We start from the raw sequence: 14230 nt of genomic DNA, 5'->3' as shown, positions 1-14230 counted from the left end.
GTTTGATCCAAGTTACCTACTTAGGTCAGGCAGCTTATTTACTTTTACTGCAAAATTGACTACCGAGACTGCTGAGTCAATTAGAATAGTCCTGATTGAACAGTTGATATTAGGGATTTTCAGCTTAAATGCTTATACGGGAAGACGAGTCCAAATAAGTTTATGAAAGTTCTTCTGAAAACCCTCACGATCTGATTAGGAGAACAAGATATTTTATGTTTATCATGATCAATCTATGTTGTAGCTGCTTTCACGAAGGTGTTAACATTTGTCCTAGATTCTCAATTAGTGTCATGATCAGCAACTTTTGTGTGTTACATAATTTTTGGTTGTCTTCAGGAAACTCTAACTGCAATTAGGGACTGGTTCAGAGACTACAAGATACCTGCATGGAAAGCCTGCTAACAAATTTGGGCTTGGCAACCTGGCAGCAAATAAGCTATTTTAACTGCATGAGTCTCTTGAATCAAGTATCATCCGAAATTCTTTACTCAATTTGTGTACCTCATGACAGAGTATAACAGTTTATATGTTATTTTAAATGATTTGGTTGCTGTTATGGTTACTGATAAAGTGTTTTTGTAGCTGCATTTTTTCTGGAAGTCGGTTTGCCTTGATTACTGTAGGGGTCAGGGAAAGAGGACTATAGGAGGGTGTTTTAGGAATTAGGATTACAAGTTATATAACATTCTTTTTGTGTACAATTACTAAATTAAATTCTTATACTTAACTGAAAATTTCCATGACATAAATTAATAAGATAAAAGCATGGTATTAATCTTCTACAGTGTGTGGTCATGGCCTTAATTTGTCTCGGCTGATTCTTAACTCTTAAAGCTTGTATTTGGTGAACAGGATTATGCGCTTAAGGTCATTACAGAGACCAATGAGTCCTAACTGATCAAGAGATCAATTCCTGCAGGAGAGTTGCCACTTGTGTAGAGATAGATGTATCGAGGGAGTGTTACTGTTCATGCAATTGCTTGCATTTTTTACAATTCTATTTATGGATTAGCAAATTCTTCTGTTGAGCTTCCCCGGTTATATCTTTGCACATCATTTGGCCAGGCGTTAGTTCAATAAATCCATCTTGCTTATATATTCTGCATTTTATTTTGTCTCTCTCTTTTTATATTTCTGTCTAATGAGGTAACTTAAGATGGTTCTCAAATAGGAGTGTGAATAGATTAACATTAAAGGACAAAAATATGATATATCTTGCACGATTCAAACGGCGATAACAATATAGGTTTACAATATAAAATTTATGTAACAGAGATTTAGACATGATACGGAGATACTACACAAACATGGATACAGCAAAATTAAAAATATAAAATACGTGGATACGATATATATATATATATATATATATATATATATATATATATATATATATATATATATATATATATAAATAATTTATTAAATCTCAAAAATAAATTATTAAGACATCATATTTTATTAAGATTTTTTCATTTCTATTATGTGAAAGTTAAGTAAAGAGAGACAAAAAGAATTTTCTTCCTTATTTATAATTTTATCATTTTAAAAAAAATCTCAAATCTTACCTTCTTTGTTTTTATTTTTATCAATAAATTCTTTTTTTTTCTTCTATTTTTATTGAGATTTATTCTTCTTTTTTTTTTAAAAAAAATCTCAAATCATCCATTTTTTTGTTTTTATTTTTATCAAGATTTATTTTTTTTAAAAAAAATCTCAAATCCACGTATCTAATAGTACATTGAGATGGAAATTTGTCCAATTTGTATGGATATAGTTTGTTGAAGTGCATTCATGACATGTCTGTTTCTAAAGAGTGTCAGATTCGAGGGACAAATTAATGGAAGAGCATGGACCAAGGATCCAACCACTAGAGCAATGGCCAGAAGATTACTTGAAGATTTAACTGCTTTAGAGTTTAGTGGGCCCAATGGGCTTGGTGGGTTTAGGGTACTTTTCACTTGGACTTTAATTGCTTGACACCACTTTTATTGCATATTAATAGAATAGGAATTTACTTTGTTTTGGTCTTGTATTTTGGACCCTAGATTAGGATTTTTGGGCTTTAGGCTTATTGGGCCTAGAATTGGGCTTCATGGGCCTTTGGGTTTTTGATACCCAATATTAGGCTCATTTTCATTCTTGTAATTTTTTCTTTTCATTGTATTTCATTGACCATTGTATTTAGGTCATTAGCATAGGAATTATGAAGGAATAATTAATTAGGATGTTTAGGCAAAACTAGGTTTAATTTAACTTGCATTTAAGTTGCATTTTGAGTCACATGGATGGCCCCACTTGTGGCTGAACATGTATGACTCAAATTCAACCCTAAATGCAAGTTAAATCAAATCAAGTGGCATTTAGCTCCTTAGTTCACGGCTAAGCACATGTGAGTGGAAGATTTGAATTCAAATTTCAAAATTTGAATTCAAATCTTGCCGCCACATGTGAAGCTCACACTTTGGCGCCAAGTGCCTCTTAACCGGTCCTATATATTCCTTTGCTTCCCTTTGTACAAGCACTTCTTGATGAAATAGAATTCTCTGAATTTCCTTCAGCCAATTCTCTCAAAGAGTCACCGAGAGTGCATTCAAGCCTTAGGAAACCTACCTAGTTTTTCCTACCATTGAAGTGAGCATTCTTTTGAGCCTTAAGCTAGGATGCTTCCATCTCTAATCTAGGCTTTCTTGATGTGATTTCTTCAACCATTCAAGCATCATCCATTCGGTTCTAATCTCCAAGGAGTTGATCCTACGCTTGGTGAAAGAAAGGAGAAGCCATTCTTCCACTTCTCTTGGCTTCACCATCACAAATAGTCTCATGTCGTGTCTGCGTTCACGACGTGTTTGTTCTTAAAAAGTGTTAGACTTGGGGACACGATAGTCCCATCCTGTGTCTGTGTAACATATTAGCATTCTTGATTCTTGAGTTTGGGGATAAAGCAGAAAAAAATTTGAATGATAAACTTAACCAGATCTAAATTGTGAACAATTGTACCTAATATTCTCAATAAATGATAATTTCTTATAATTGTGACATAAATCACATAGCTTTCTTCCTCAGTGAATCTTTTCAGTGGTTAACAGTGATAATTTTCAACTACTGGAAAACTCCTGCGTCTAACAAACGAATGAGATTATTTTATAGTATTTCTTTGAAGGGATATTTTATAAGAGTTATTTTTCACACACAACTCCACAATGATGATATATTATCCTTTTTAGGCCTAAGCTCTCACGATTTTGCTTTTTGGTCATCACCCGACAGATCTCTTAATCATTGAAATATGTTTGTACTCTATAAGTTGTTATATATCACATTATCAGTTATGAGAGTTATCACCGAATCCAACCTTCACTACAAGAATGTTGCGGTTTAGAGTCAACCAAAAGCCGACTCTAAATCATAAAAATCGACATAATATTATGGTTATTCATCGATTTTTGGCTGATGCTAAATAAGTCGACACAATTTTTTTTGTGTCGGCTAAGCTGTCACTAACAAATTTATTTATTTTAATTTTTTATTGTCGGTTAAGCCAACACTACGTCAACACAAAATTTATTTATTTTTATTTTATTTTTTCAGCTTATCATTTATTCTTTCGTATTTTTAACATTCTCGGGACTCGATCTGTGAACCTTGAGGTCTTAAGTGAACTTGATAACCAAGTGTACCAGAACACATTATGCGTATATAACATTGAAAAAATCATCTTTATCTCTCTCAAAGCATGTATACTGTTGGAAAAGCCGACGCTATTTTAAGATGTAGCGTCGGCTTTTTCGACACTAAATTTAAATTAAGTTTAGTATCGAAAAAGCCAACGCTATTATTTAAATATAACGTCGGCTTTTTTGACACTAATTTAATTTAAATTTAAATTAAATTAGTGTCGAAAAAGCCGACGCTATATTTAAAGAATAACGTTGAGTTTTTCGACACTAAACTTAATTTAAATTTAGTGTCAAAAAAGCCGACGCTACATCTTAAAATACCATCGGCTTTTCCGACAGTATTTGCGTCAGCTAATGACCGACACTTATTTTCCGCAATTTTTTCTCTGATTTCTTGTAGTGCTTGCGACTATGATACCAATGATGGGTTGTTTTATATTTATATTTTATAAAATTATAATTTTTATCAGAGGTGTATAATTTAATTTTATTCATAAAATCTCTATTTATAGAGAAAATTTGTCATACAAAATCAAATATTGATATTATCTTAATCAAAAAACATGGAAACAAATCCTAAAATAATCAAAACAGATTAAATATAAATATTTGAAACATAAATAAAATATTCTTATCAAAAACTAATTTATTCTCTTAAGGATATTTAGGCATATTCCCAACACAAACAACCTATATCATACGGTCATAATGTTCGGTTTATTTTCAAATCACCACAGACCATATACAAATGAAGAGGATTTAGCAAATTAAGTGCCTAGAAGGATAGCCACTAGCAATTTTATTCAAAAAAAATTCACTAGGGTCGTCATGTATAAGATGAAGCATAACACTGAAATATACTCTTGCTAAATAATTGTCGCCACCGGCCCGAAACGGGCTTTCGGCATTCGCGAAGGATGGTTGGACTCTTTTATTTGTTTAAAAATATGGATTGCTAGAATGACTTATTCTCAAACTGAGACCTTGTCAAACGAGCAATTTTATTAAAAGGCTCACCAATCCATGTTAATCCCAAGCGGGACCCTCCATGGATTAGCGGTTTTCATAAAAAGGAAGGGTTCATGGAGTCGCCACCAATGTTTTACTCAAAACATTGGAAAAAGAAGTTTAAGGCAATCGATTCAAAAATCGACTTCGGCCATTACAACCAGAGTCGGGTAAGGGAGTCGGTTACACGTGGGGAAGGTGTTAGCACCCCACAGCGCCCCTTTCGGGTTCCCTATGACAGATTATTTAAAAAAATAATAGTGCGAAATTACTAAATTACCCCTATTTATTCTAAGCAATTATAAATTAACTATCTACATGATGACAGTTTAAATATGCACACAGAAAGCAGTAAAAGGAAGGTCTTAAGAAGAAACCTTTGAAGCGTGCTTTTATATTCAAGTAAAACTGGGAAGCTTTTTGGCGTTCCCTCGCTCTACAAGCCCGCTCGCTCCCTCCTAGAAAATTTTAACTATGGAAATCCGGAGGATTTCCCTTCGACTCAGTTCGAGACTCAAGCAAAAAGCTCAGAACTCGAGAACTTTGTCGGATCAACTCTCCGAGTGATTTCTAGGCAGAGCACTGCTCAAAAAAACCCAGAATACTCAAGAAGAGGGTTAAAACTCAGTGTAAAAGTGTGAAATGACGTCCCATTGACGTCATATTTATAGGGAAGAGGCTCAATACGGTTTCTGGGGGTCAATACGGTCCGTATTGAAGTTTTGAACTACAATACGGCCGTATTGAATTCAATACGGCCGTATTGAAGTTCAAAAACCTCAATACGGCCGTATTGAAGTTCAGTGCAGCCGTATTGAGTTCAATGCAGCCGTATTGAACTTCAATACGGCCGTATTGAGTTCAGTGCGGCCGTATTGTAGTTTAAAATGTTCAATACGGCCGTACTGAACTCTTGGGAGGCCGTATTGGGCTTCATTCCCTCCACTTTCTTATTTTTTGCTACTCTAAGACCTCTAAACCTACAGATAATCATCCTAGGGTCTTCCAGGGTCTTCCAGGAGTCCTTCCGGCTGACTTTCCTTTAGTCTTCGAGAGTCTTCAAGCTTTATTTCCGACCCGGACAATTTTAGGGGTCTACAATAATTTCTATTAACAAAGAGCAAAACCAAGGTTCAAATCTGTACTTGGAGAGGGATTTATGTTTACTGTTTGACTATACTTTAAACAAGATTGCTTCCCAAAAATGGATACATACGAGAGAAAAAATATAAATGTACAAAAAAAAGTTATTTACATCATAGTGGCTATCATTATTCTCGTGTGAAATACTGTGCTTGAACAAGCATAAAAAAAGAAAAGTCAACACTCTAGGGATTGAGAAGGAGATGCCGATGTTTCTCCAGTCTTCTCTGGAAGCAAAGGCATGGTGCTGTTTAATCTTTCAGCGTTGAATCCTTGACGTTCGCTGTCTTCATAAAATCTATCCACACTGTGCAAAAATATTCCTGGCATAATAAACACGAATCACAACAGATGTTCAAAAAACTTTTCAAACATTTCCGAGAATCAGACATTTATGATTTGATCATGATGATTATAGTAATTCAAATACAAGATCTTGAAGATAACTAAACAGGTATAATTTTTAGAAGTCGTAATCTGCTTTTGTTTTGATCAAAGTTGGGTTGGACAGAGGTTTCAAGGGTGATTCATTTTGTTCATGCTCAGTAGTGCTATTTTTCAATATTAAACATCTTTGGTCTGATAACAAGTATGTGTAAAAAGAATTACAATCAGGGATTCTTCTCTATAGTAAATCAAGAAGAAATTTCCATGATGACGTACCAATGAACCATATTCCAGCTGCAAGAAACAATATGGTTGTTAGAATCAATGTTGTCATTCTCCAGTTGTTAATGCTATCCTGCATTATAATTATGTATGAACAACCATTAGAATATTGTATATCACATAATACATTGTGTGACCTGTAACTTTCTCCACTTTCACCTCCCTCTCTCTGATAAGTAATGGAGACAACACTTTTGCTGTTATTTGAATGAGAAAAGTAGAACTTTGGGGATAAATTTTAGGACATGTTACGTTCTTAAAAAATGAGGGTCATCAATGCAATTAATGACATTCGGGCTCACAATTCCAATGCAATTGATGCATTAAAATCTCGCTATATATTCTACCAATGCATCCCAACCCCAAGGGCTTAAACAAGAAAATAAAAAAAATAAAAAAAGTTACTTTGACTTTGAAACGTGTGTACTGGAAAACAGAAACACCCTGTATATTTTGTATAATATTGTTTGAAGAATATAAGTGCCTGATTACAATTATAACAGCAAACAATTGCAACCAAGAAACAAAGGTTTCAATACAGAATTGGAAATGAGAAATTAATGATAACTATCAGTCACGACCCGATCACCGTTGTTGAAGCTCACAACCTGAATCAATATCAGAAAGAAGTAAGAAGAATTGAAACTGAAGAATCAGATCCAGAAGAACTAGGAAACCGAATTTTCAAAGAGAAAACATACCACACACATGATTTCCCTTAGTGCACGTAGTCCTGAAGAAATACATTCTCTCTTACTCCTTATGCTTTTCCTTCGTCCATTTCATTGTTGATCATTTGCCACGTGGCCTTGTGGTGTAACTAACTTTTTCTCCCCACTCCGCTCAACATTTCGTAGGCTCTCATTTTTGTTGCACGTTACAGACTTGTATGTTTTCATAAATGCAGTATTTTTTATCATAAGCATTCGGCTTAAAAGGGGTTTTGTTACTTTAAATAACGAGCAAATTTTATGCACTTGATTTTGCATCATGTACTTATTTGACATTTTCTTCTCACTAACTTGTCTAGCACAATTTCAGGTAACACCAATGTGTGGAAAAGTCCCAATTTTCCTCTTGGTTACTCAAATTAACAACTCATAAGTAACACAAACTATGAAGTGTTCAGCAATGCCACTTCAATTTACTAAAAACAATAGCAAAAGAATTGCCAAGACATTAATTCCCTATGTTACTCAAGAAAAAAAAACTATAAAGCCTGACCTGGAGAACTCCAACAAGAGGCGAGGAAGGTACATCTCCAAAGATATGAATAGAAACAATAGACATAGCCATAGATAGAGGCCTCAAACTTGGTTTAACACAATGGAGATGTAATGACCCATTGTAATGAGGCCAAGAACTGTACAGAAGCAGAAGATTGTGGAAGTGACTTCACCACCAGCCCAATGTTGGGGAATAGGCCTAAACACACTAAAGTTAGGCCCAAATACTTTGAGGACTATGATTGCAATGTTAAGGGTAGATTAAAGTAGGTCACATGGCTTATTGTGGGCATGAGGACTGGATAGTAATTTTCTGGTTGTTACGATTCTGCTAGATTGTTATCTTTCTATTTTGTGACGTGTCCTTTCTTGATGGGAATTGTCTTACTATATGTATCTGTTTGGTTATGGAATAAAGGCAGAGAATTATTAGTACCTTGTTTTTTTTTCTTTATGGAGGAAGCCTAACCTGTAAGATAGGTATTATAATTAAAGGAATGGGAAATCGATCCTTCACCGTGATAGTGTTCAGTGCTCTGTAATCCACACAAAATCTCTAGGACCCGTCTTTCTTACGCACCAGCAACACTAGGGAAGAGAAAGCATTGTTGCTACGTTGGATAATTCCTTCAGCTAACATCTCCTTAATCTGGCGTTCAATTTCGTGATTCTGGAAATGCGGATATCTGTAGGGTCTCACATTCACTGGATTAGCCCCTTAATAGAGGAATTTGGTGATCAGTTTCTCGTATAGGAGGAAGGCCCTTTGGTTCATTAAAAATCTGAGGATATTTGTCCAACAACTCTTCCACATCACTCACTGTTTGGGATCGAATTGGGGCCTCAGTAGGTGAGATCAAATGCAGCTGAAAGAGTTCTGCTATCCCATATGTGGAAATCATCCGCTTGAGTTGATACATAGTGGCTTCTTGTGGTGCCGTACGTTGCCCGCCTTTGAGCTCACTACAAGAAAATGACGATTTTACAACGGTTATATGGCATACATTGCGACGGTTAGAACTGCCGCAAAGACAACATTGCGACGGTTTGGGAACTGTCGCAGAATTGTCCGTCACCAGGCAATTTTGCGACGGTTATCAGAACCGTTGCACAAACCGTTGCAAACTTGGAATTGCGACCCTTTCATCAACTGTCGCACCAACTGCCTCTATATTAACATTGCGACCCTTTCATCAACTGTCGCACCAACTGCCTCTAAATTAATATTACGACTCTTTTTTTACCTGTCGAAAATTATAATTGTTTTTTAATTTTAATAAATTTATTAATGTAACAATCCTCATATTTGGCCTCTCAAGGGTTCTATTTCACAATATTTCACTATTTAGCGTGTTTTATCCTTACTTGTGCAATTTCTGGGAAACTTCCCAGAAGGTTACCCATCCCTGTACTACTCCAGGTCAAGCACGCTTAACTGTGAAGTTCTGATACCGAAATGTATATGTATGTTATCAGTATAACTTATACAAATTAATTCATTTAAGTTATCCTCAAATATACAATCTCATATTTGTACTATAATAATAATATATAATAATTTTATATTATGAATAATAATAATAATAATAATAATAATATATTTAGTTATTCTTTATTTATATGTACTTACTTTTATAATTAACATCTACTTATTTCTATTTAAAATTATAACTTAAATTATTTAATTTTATAATTTATAATGATAATATAATTTATAAAATTATAAATATTTATTTATTACATACTTATAAATTAAAATTTAATATTTTAAATAATTATTAATTAATTTAATATATTTATTTACCTTAAATTAAACATATAAAATTCAAAAAAATGTATTTATCCTTGTTTTATTTTCTAATTATCAACTATTAATAAAATACTAACTTAAAATCTTATCTAATTATATATAATATTCTCATATCAAATTTAAAAGCAGATATTAGTTATACAAAAATATTAAGATCATATAGTAAATTGTCAATAAGATTTTAGTTAAATAATTTAAAATAATTAATGTTTCAATTATATTGTTAATTAGCAAATAATTTATTCCAAAACTAATTAAATTTTTTATATTAATTATTAGTAAAATTTAATATCTTTTAAATTAACAATTAATTGGATCGATGAAATTCAACACACACCATGAGTTATTGAGCGGAATAACTTTCACTAGTGCAAAAAGAGGCTTTTACGTCACCTAAATGACGTCGGAACAAGGCAGCACCAACGTTATAAAAACGCGGTGGCAGAATGGTAAATAATGGGAACTAATTTACGTCGGACAGGGAGGGGTCCAACGTAAATTATCCCATTAATGTCGGAGCTCTCACCGTCTGACGTAAATTTACGTCGGACTCGTAGTCCGACGTAAATTTACGTCAGACGGTGAGAGCTCCGACGTTAATGGGATAATTTACGTCCGACCCCACTTTGTCCGACGTAAATTTACGTCCCACCAAACCTCACCCGACGTAAATATGCCCCTAAAATCAAACGCCCACACCACTTCTCATTCCCGCGCTCCCTGTTTACGAAACTAATAATCCTTTTTCTCTCAATCTCTAAGTCTCTCAGTGCGTTTATTTCTACATTGGACGTTTGTAACTCTCTAAGTGTCTGCACATTACACGTTTGAGGTTAGTTTCTTGTCTACGCAAATTTTTTTTATTTTCTGCTATTTATTCATCTGGAACGGGCCATTCTTCTTGCAGAACGGCCCGTCCTGCTAGCAGAACGACCCGTTCTCCTTGCAGAACGGCCCGTTCTCCTTGCAGAACGACCCGTTCTGCATGCAGTACAGGCCGTTCTGTTTGCAGAACGTGCCGTTCTGTTTGCAGAACGTGCCGTTCTGTTTGCAGAACGTGCCGTTCTGTTTGCAGAACGTGCCGTTTTGCTTAAATTTTTTGTATTGTAAATTGTTTATCTGGAACGGCCCGTTCTGATTTTAGTATGGGCCGTTCCAGATAGGTTTCTGTTTGTGTATTATTTGTTTTTTTATTAGTTATTTTGTTGCTATATTGTTATTATCTTTTTTACCTTATTTGTCTATTTAGTTAATTCATTGTTTTTATAATGAAAGTTTAATTTTTTCAGGATTATGGAGGATTCTGGGTCTGGCACTGGAAGGAGGGAAGGTAGATCTGTCACCCGATTGTCTGGGTTGACAGCTGGACGCATTGCCAAGGAGAGGACACCGGTTGAGGTGGATCCTCGTTCTGGCAAGGCATCAGGCCCAAATGCTGCCAAGTTTAAGAGCTATTTAGGAGTCCTAGCTCGACGACATGTTTCTATTATCATTCCATCATGGGATGACGTTCAGGAGGCTGACAAGAACCTCATGTGGCAAGATATTCAGGTATATACTTTCACATCCCTTGAATATTATATAACTTAAATACATTATTTATTAACTGTTGTTATTTTCATAGCAAAATTTTGACATTCCCAACACTGAGGTCATGAGGAGGAAGATGTTATCTGCCTTGGCCACCAGGTGGAGAGACTTCAAGACTTTCTTGACACGGGAGTATGTATTTGGAGAGCGACAAAATGAGACTCCCTGTCTAAAGTACCAGATCACTGATGAGGAGTGGATGCAATTTCGTGCCACTCGATTGGACCCTTCGTGGCAGGTTAGTTATTGATAACTCTTACATTGACACAAATACTTAAGGTATATTTTAATTAATCTCATTTTCTTTTTTGTATTATTGCAGGCTAAAAGAATAGCTGCCCAAGAACGACAGGCCAAGAATGATGCACCTCATCTATTGTCAAGAGGGGGATATGAAAGAAAAAAAAAGGAAATGAAGAAGGCTAGGGCAGAGGCAGCAGGGGTTGAGTCTGCTGACCGTGTGGAGTCACCTCCCCGCCATGAGATGTGGATAGCAGCCCGGACAAAATCAGATGGGCAAATGACTTCTGAGTCTGCAAGGGTTGTTGCTGATAAAATAGTAAGTAAAAATATACAAACTAAGACTCTTCATTTCAACTCATTTAATTCATAAGTGTAGTTTAGGGTATACTTATTGTTAATATGTTGTAGGAGGGTTTAGTTGAGCAGAGCACCCAGGGCTCATTTGTTTCCGATGGTCGGAATGATATCCTCACAACGGCCATAGGAAGGCTAGAGCACGGAGGCCATGTGCGTGGTGTTGGTGGTTCTTGGAGCCACTGAGATTTCTTTGGTGCCCGATCATCAGGAGCACTGTTGACTCTTGCAGTCAAGAGGTTATGCAGAGAATGGAGCAGAGATTGGAGATGCAGTTTGAAGAGAAATTGAAGAATATTCAAAAAGAGTTTGAACAGAAGTTTGAACTTTTGGCTCGTTCTCAGCAACAGACTGCAGTTGCTCATGATGGTGTTCGAGTCAGCACTAAAGGGAGTTGTGTTGCTCCAGATCCCTCACCGGATCAGACTCACACTGATGTACCAAACCAGTGTGAGTTATATGTTGAGGATGACCCCCCACGGTTAGTGGCTATTGGTCGAGTATTTGAGGGTGGCTCAACCATCCATGGTGTCCCTCTACAGCCAGACTGGACACGGGTTGTGGTTGACCAAGTTCAAGATGCTGCTGCTCCAGTGCCTTTGCCCAATACAGAGGTTCAACTAGTGGGGCAGGCAACCGGCACATTCTTAGCTTGGCCAAAACGTTTGGTCATGCCACTTTCAGCACGGGCAAAGGTAATTATATTATTGCTCTTTTATATTCTTATAATTATATTATTGTTTAACTAATTGTGATTATTTCTTTAGGATTTTATCAATCGTGGTAAGGAGGTCATGAGAGAACCTCATGTTGATGATGCTAATATCGCAGCAGCTGAGGATGATCCCATATCTAAGCTTCTAATTACCACGATTAAATAAGAAGCCAATTCAATTGCAGTGGGACATTAAAGTTTTTGGAGTTGATAGCGCTGCTGTTCCACTATACATATCTATGCCTGATGCATTAGAGATTGTTGGGGGAAACTCCATGTTAACTATTTCTATCATACAGCTGTGGGCCATGTAAGTCATATTTTCTTTTGAGTCTAAATTTACAATAATTACATTTAACTTATAATAATTATTTGTGTTAGGTACATGGACAAATTGAGTGTGGAGCATGCACAAGCAGAAGTATATAGATTTATTGAGCCTCAATCCATCCAAAAATCAGGAAACACTCAGGTCCAGATCCAGCAATATATGCAAACATGGATGAGTGACTCAAGAAGAGATGATGGAAAACTTGCTTGGAAACCCGGATTGATGTGAATCCTCTTCAAGTTCCTCCCTAGATCTTTGGCTCCTTGATTCTTCCTAGGCTTGGCTAAGGTCTCCAAGGGAGGAGGAGACCTTAGAACCACCACGGTTTGGTGGAGAAACTCTCCCAAGAGGCGCCACTCCTTGATGAAGAGATAAGCCCCTTCAATTCTCACCACACTCTTCTATGAAGGGATAAGAGAATTGGATGCTATCAAAGAGGTTTAGGGACTTTTAGAAGAGAGAAATCTGAACTCAATTTCAGAAATGAAATCTCAATACATCCAAAAGTGTTTTACAATGAAGGAAAAACAAAAATATAGGAGTAGGAAGCTTGGAGAGCAAGCTAGTCTTAACCATGGTTCACTAGGAACCATGGTAAGGTCTAGCTAACCATCCATGGTCTAGAGGCTTGGAGAGCAAGCTACTCACTTAGCTTGCTTAGTAAGCAAGCTAAGGAGAAGTTTGTGCTTCAAGCTTCTAAGCTTGAGAAGAACCAAGCAATTTGGCCAAGTGTGAACACAAGTGTGAACACATCTAGGTGGGTGGCTCTTTGGAATTAATTTACTCCAACCGGTTTTGAAATTGTTAATTTGGTTTAGTTAGGTTCATCCAATGTGAATGGAACCTAGCTAAATCAAATCTATGAAAAATTAGGAGTAAAATGAGTCCAATATGTAAATTTTAGCCTAGGACCACCTCTTGGCTAAATTGCTAGTAACACTCTCTAGCTTGCTAATGGCACTCTCTAGCTTGCTAATGCCACTCCCAATCCTACTACTAGAAAACTAAGAAAAGAGTGTATTTCTAGGTTAGGTTAAATGGAGTCAAAGTGCCCAAGTAACCTACCCTAGAAACAATATACATTAGCTACTAAAAAGGAAATAAAGTGCCTCACAAATACAAAGGCAAAAATACACCTATACAAGTATCTACTATATACAAGGTACAAGAAATCAAACTATACAATATATTTACAATAGAGACTATGAGACTAAAAAGGGGAATCATACTCAATACTCATATTGAGCATAGGTCTAAGAAGCACCTCCTCTATAGAAGCCTCCTCTAGCCTCCTAACCATAGACCTAGTTAGAGGCCTAATGGTCTTCATGGGTGAGCCTCCTTGGATCAACCTTCACCTTTCTTGGTCTTACCTCTTCCAAATGGATCCTTGGGGATTAGATTTCCATCAAGAGATATATACATGGCTCCATACATTGACGGGTTAGTTTTTTAATT

At 35.9% G+C, this 14230-nt stretch overlaps 1 long non-coding RNA gene across 1 annotated transcript; it reads left to right on the top strand.

The window, feature by feature from the left end:
• Positions 1-1099, top strand: LOC145949480 (uncharacterized). Its single transcript, XR_014427690.1, has 2 exons — positions 1-470; positions 856-1099. It is a non-coding gene; the product is annotated as an uncharacterized LOC145949480 (long non-coding RNA).
• Positions 1100-14230: the final 13131 nt, after the last annotated feature.

Source organism: Cajanus cajan, chromosome 7, assembly GCF_000230855.2.
Source record: "Cajanus cajan strain Asha chromosome 7, NIPB_CcT2T_4, whole genome shotgun sequence".
Classification (NCBI taxonomy): domain Eukaryota; kingdom Viridiplantae; phylum Streptophyta; class Magnoliopsida; order Fabales; family Fabaceae; genus Cajanus; species Cajanus cajan.
Note: the sequence above shows the minus strand (reverse complement) of the source record. Positions and strands in the feature narration are given on the sequence as shown.